Raw genomic sequence first — 6,568 nt, forward strand, 5'->3', positions numbered from 1 at the left:
ACAAAGACACAAAGAAAGACATCGCTCAGTCACATCGAATTTGTACAAATTCAAGTGTAACTGTTTTGATTTACTCATGACATAAGGTTACATGAGCCCACACAAACACGTACCCATAATTCCACTGATCGATAGAGTTGCTACATCCAACTTATGCACAATTTGGTAATTACTTACAAGCCATGATAAAAGCGAACAAACATTAGTACTGTCATTCGTTTGTTCCAGTCCCAAACATCCGAATTATGTATGCAATCAATATGCGTGGAAAATTAGTATTATCGCAACTGCGACCTCAAAATTGCCACAACAAGCTGATTAACTCATCTTTATATAGTACTTGTACTGCAAACAAATTAGTGATCCATCTTTACATCATTGTTCCTAAACATCGGGAGGACTCATATTTACACCCCTCTGCAAAACAATTACTACAAAAAAAGCGAACTGTGGTTGGCCATCCAAATTATTGTTGTACTGGTAGCCCATTCCCTATCACTGCTCTATTTGTTGTAATTTCAATCAGTCATGCACGAAAGATACTCGCCGATCTTTGAATTATTCATATCTATAAGGAAGTCAAGCAACAACTTAGGCACACAGAAGGATGAAACTTTGTAAAGAAAGCGAATAACAGAAATCAGGTACAATTACAGTTATAGGAAATGAAAGGATTCCTTTCACAATTGGAAATGAAACGATAGAATATACCTTGTGTGGATCGCTGGGTATATCAAGCCACTGCATGTACTTGATCACAAGCATCCCACAGTCGAAAGTGCTACAAATGAAATGTAACATTAAATTTCTCATAAATATAAGTAGGTTCGTTAAATGAGTCATTCAGGAGTCAAATAAATGTGACACAGGGTTTGTGGATTACTCGTCTAGTTGTTGTAATGGCCTTTTGTCTAACATGCGGACGTCAAAGCTACGCACGTCTTGACCATATTCATTTTCAAACTATAGTTACAGTAAGGCATGCATTGTTTGAACCTGTTGCAAAAGGAGATGGTTGGTTTATGTAAAGGATGTCACAATTTGGAAGTAGTTTTGTCAAATTCAGCAGGACATACCAACATTTTTTCCACGTTAAGCTTGTTGTTGTCCAGTGTGGCAGATGCCAATGAGTCAAATAGGTACGTCACACGGTCTACCATATCTATTTGTATGCACAACCAGTGTACTCCTCTGTAATTGAAAGGCATGTAAATATGCACATAAACACAAGTGAAGACAATGTTTAGAGGGCATGCGAACATCTACTCACTTTCATATTTACATTGACATTCATATTAATGGGATCGACATTCATATTACCGACATTCATATTAAATCTACTCACTTTAATGGGATGGACATTCATATTACCTTCTCGCATGCATCAAGCACACCAGTATATCTGTCACGTCCAAAATACGATTTGACGATATTTTCATGATTCAAAGGTTGAGTATTTTTATTTAGTATCAAAGTCTGCATAGTTAGTGTGTAAAGGTTATTCAGCCAAACATTTTTGAAAATATGTCATCTACAATTCACAACCGACCTAAAACACTTACTTACTGACAGATATACTGGAAAGAACCAGGCAGTATGCCTCCTATCTTTGTTTACTTGCCGTTGTCCGTTAGTCAATTGAACCACAACCAAGTTTATTGGCTGGAACATTGTAACAGATAAGGCAACTTGAGAAATAAGGTTTGCAATTTGTTTAAATCTAATACGAAAAAATAATGTCCCTATAGGGAAATCTCTATCATGTACATATAGTGAAAAGAATATTTTCAGATGCCAACACTTACAGTGTCAGATAGCCACGCCCCTGGTTTAAGCATGCGCATGTCACATCAGGTAGTACATTCACATTGCATTCCATGAAGATTCATAGACCCGACAATATCCCTACAAGGAAGATGTATAAATAGAAAATTGAACTTATTTGACAAATACTACGGAACAGGTTAATTGCAAGTAGTAAATTGAACTGGACCTTTTATTTTTTCTGTCAAGTACATAGTCAACAAGTTTGTCTTCATCCGCCGATAAAATCTCTATGCTCTCTAGTACCATCAACTCCTCCTATTAATATAAACAATGAACTAACTGAACACAGTTCACAAAATAAATTTATAATATACATAACACATCATTACACATCCAAAATTAGTGAAGCGATGTCTAACCTCTAAACGGAACCGCTTGTCCAACTTGAGTAGTTTGGACAGGACTTTGTCCAAAATCTGTAAGACAATTGCACAATATTTGTTAGTGCAAACTTGCACTAAAATGACAACTATTAAAATACAACACAAATAATGGTTCAATTATGATGAATAATGTTGTCGCCATCAATTTGTAATGAAACATACAAAAGGTGAAATGATATGGCGACTTGGGAATTTTTCTATAATAAGTCGAGTACTTATTTTGCTAATGTTGTATGAATGCATATCCCCTACGTTTATGGCTTCAACTCCTCTTCCTCTTCCTCTTCATTTTCCTTTTCCTCTTCCCTTTCCTCTGTCTGTTACAATTCCTCCCGCTCCCAATGTTTGGGCAATCTTACTAGGAGAAGTATGCACTTTGTCTGCTTCTCCTCGTATTGGAGGCAAGGTTTGCAAATCATCAAAGGAAGATACACTCTCTTTAGCCACATTCTTGATGGCCAAAAACTACACCGAAAGAGATTTGGTTTCTTTGCTTGCGTATGTTTCCTCCAAGGCAAGGCCACGGTTGTTGTGCGTGTCCCAACTTCTTTGACGATACGCAAATGTCCATCATGCATATCAATTATCTCATTTGACAACATTCTATTCACATTATTTTCCTTGTGATCCACCCCCTGTAAATCTTGAAAACTACCCTCTATTGGGTTAACGTAATAATTAGGAAAGACCACGCCACTGTCATGCAACTCGACTCTGACACTAGGGTCGACACCATTTTCCCCCGCGCAAGGCAATTGTGCTATTTTCGATAAACCTTCCAGCACTTGCTGCATCATTTGCTTGATTTCAGGAATATGTGTCTGTTCATTAAACGGTTGTTTCCCAGACAATATAGTTGTAACCAGTTGGTTCAGCATTTTCATCAGTTCACCAATGCTGGAGGATAAGTTAATGTTATAAATTCTTTCAGTCAACTCCACTTAATCAGACAAAAACATACATTAACTTAGTACGATATTTTATCTTCAAGTAACCCCCTTGAACTATGTCAAGCATGTGTACTGATTGCTTTTGCTTACCTTTGCATTGTCAACAAATTCTTTCCCTTGGAAATTGAACAATATCTCCCTTATTTCTGCATTGCTGTGAAGCACTTGCTTCATTCTTTCCTTCAGTTCACCAATGTCGGACTCAACGTTGCTCATACAAACTTCATCAAACTCTGGTTTCTGTTTGTTACGGACATGGTATGTGTCAATTGTGTCATCATTGTCGTTGCTTTCCTCCATTGTGGTATTTTGCTCCACCTAACATAGTTGTCAAATCGGGATTCGAATCATGAATAAAAATGGCATTGTACTGAATCGTGAATTGATCTGAACTGTGAATCGTAAAGTTTCAGTTAGTTTTCTTAAATTACATACAACATATATGTACACACTTACATATTAAATATATCTAATAAAAATTAATTTCTTTGTTTGAAATGAACAAAAATATTGTTCTAAATGATGATCATCTAGTGTGGATAAAATCTTCACTTGATCCTATATTTACCACTTGACCTTGTCCCATTTAGATAAAGAAAGATAAACTTTCAATTACAAAGTAACTAACAATAAGTGAACGATAATGTTTTGACCTTTTTACAAGGTTAAAAAACTAAAATCTTCAAACTTTTTCAAAAATCTGACTTGATGGCTTAAAAAAATTCATTTCATAAATGCAAGTAGTACATAAAATTGAATATGCAAGGCTACAATATTGTAAAGAGGGGAAGTTCATGTTTTTCCCGCAAAAATTTGACTATTTGAGAGTAAATAGGGAGGAAGAAAGTGAAAATATGGCATACGGTAATCCTAAATTCTGAAATACCTTAAAAAGGTCATGTCAGCCCTGGTTGAACAATAAAAAACCTAAACAGATAGCCAAACATCAATTTTACCAAGTCGAATGAATTGATGATTCACCAATTCGACTCACCGATTCAGCTACAATTCACAGCTTTTTTTATTCACACAACCTGTTCAAAACGATTTCCTACGAAATTGATTTGAATCATATGTTCGGAATCGCGAATCGTACGATCCCAATAACAGACCCACCTAATCATAGGAACATAAATGAAGTCTGTCATTGTTTGCATAACACATGTACGGCAATGTTGTCAAATGTGCACAATGAATGGGTTAATTACCTCATGTTGCTTGAACATTTTCTTCCTTCCCATACGTCGCTGCGTCTCCTGTATTTCGGCATCACCCCAATTATTTACCCGAGGGATGGAGTGCGTAATGGCCAACGTACTCTTACAGGGAGGCAAAAAACAATCCAAGTAAAATAGTTGCATTATAAGGGGGATAAGATCATTAGTTTACATTTTCGAGCAAAATAATCTGTATTCCTTAAGAATGCAAAGTGAGGAAATTGAGATTTGAAAAAATTATTGATGCCATAGAAGCTTGCACTTGACAATGGTACGGTAGTTATGTTTTATATCTTTTTTTCCTACGAACGAAGGACTTTATTGATACATACAACTTACAACACAATCATATCTATGTGTTTCTATGTCTCAATGGCAGAATCACCATGCACCTTTCTGGTTAAAAAGATAAGCTCTTTCTAGTTAAAAAAATGTGGCTCGTACATGTATTTCTGTTATTGTTATTCAGTAACAGGTTACTTTGTATTTCGCAACGACTGTCAATTAATCAAACCATGTGAACAGCAATGGATGAAATATGGAATCAGCATGATACAAATAAACAACGGTCGATTATGTTACCATTAAAAGAAAAACACATCCAGTTGTCTCGCGCTGACCTTTCATCTTATACTTCCGAACACCTTTCACAAGGAATTGCAGTGTCAACTTTGCCCAATTACATGTCTGCATACCGTTCACGTCCTTTACGGCATAAATGAACAACAGACTCAAGGCAGTCATTGTGGTAGAACACAACATGGCCCCCAACACGTACAACGCAAATTTTTGCCAAAACTCGTCGTCTGCACCATCAGTCTTAGTCAGATAAAGTCTCAGCTGGTTCAAAGGAATGACTCCCTTAACAACTCCAACTTCTTCGTAGATATTGAGATATGTGCCTATTGAACCAGTCAACTGCACATCATCGCCTTCTGACCGTATACCCAATAAAACATGAACTTCCTCACAGGTGAGTCTGAGGTGACGCCCATGAACATTCAATGAACTAATGTCAGGATCGAAGTTCTGTACCAACCATTGACACAAGTCGTGATCTATACGGGTACACTTTATCCCCAGGAGGCCACCGAACCCAATATCAGTGATTGCCTGCTTCTGTGCTTTGTTACACCGGTTAATGATATCAACAAGTAACTTCAATGATATGCAGACTTGCATTTTACTCTGCAATCTTATTAACGTGAACATTAATACAAAAATAAAACCAACAATGTGTTGATAACAGGTCCTTCCCAAATGCAGTTACCAGAACATTAAGTACGTAATTACCTTTGCAGATTTTGTTGCACGTGCAACTTCTTTGCCAGTTCCTTGGCACTTGTCTTAGCCATGTCCTGAAACCTCTTCTTCTCATCACAGGGGAGTTCCTTCCACCTTTCCCCAATATCCTTTCTACTCTGTAAGTGTTACACCAAAGTGACGCACATACAAGACAAATAACAACTAGTCCAAAATAATTGTCACTATAAGTTGTATCACTCGCAATGTGTGTGTATTTTGTGATATTTACATATGATTACACATAGTTGTATCACATAGTTTCGGACATTGACGTTTTTATTTCAATTATGTGCGAAATTGTTATTTGTATATACAATCATATGTAAATACCACAAAATGCACACACATTGCGAGTGATACAACTTGTAGTGACAATTATTTTTGACTTCTAGTTGTTATTTGTCCTGTATGTGCGTCACTTTGGTGTAACACTTATAGAGCAGAAACGATATTAGGGAAAGGTGGAAAAAACTCTCATGTGATGAGAAAAAAAGGTTTCAAGACAGGACTAAGGCAAGTGCCAAGGAACTAGGCAAAGAAGTTGTACGTGCACCGAAATCTGCAAAGGTAATTACGTACTTAATGTTTTGATAACTGCATTTGGAGAGGACCTCCTATCGACACATTGTTGGTTCTATTTTTGTATTAATGTTCACGTTAATAACATTGCAGAGTAAAATGCAAGTCTGCATATCATTATGTCTTACAACAATGACCGCCTTGAGTCTGTCGTTCATTCATGTCATGAAGGACGTGAACGGTATGCAGACATGTAATTGGGCAAAGTTGACACTGCAATTCCTTGTGAAAGGTGTTTGAAAGTATAAGATGAAAGGTCAGCGCGAGACAGCTGGATGTGTTTTCCTTTTAATGGTAACATAATCGA

At 36.7% G+C, this 6,568-nt stretch overlaps 1 long non-coding RNA gene across 1 annotated transcript; it reads right to left on the reverse strand.

Annotated features, from left to right (window-relative positions):
• Positions 1–250: 250 nt before the first annotated feature.
• On the reverse strand, positions 251–5,841 carry LOC114316584 (uncharacterized). The gene is made up of 2 exons (XR_014342400.1): positions 884–5,841; positions 251–781 (listed from the first exon to the last, which is right to left on the reverse strand). It is a non-coding gene; the product is annotated as an uncharacterized LOC114316584 (long non-coding RNA).
• Between the last annotated feature and the right edge of the window lie 727 nt (positions 5,842–6,568).

Source organism: Camellia sinensis, chromosome 10 (assembly GCF_055761805.1).
Source record: "Camellia sinensis isolate YWXY chromosome 10, ASM5576180v1, whole genome shotgun sequence".
Classification (NCBI taxonomy): Eukaryota; Viridiplantae; Streptophyta; class Magnoliopsida; order Ericales; family Theaceae; genus Camellia; species Camellia sinensis.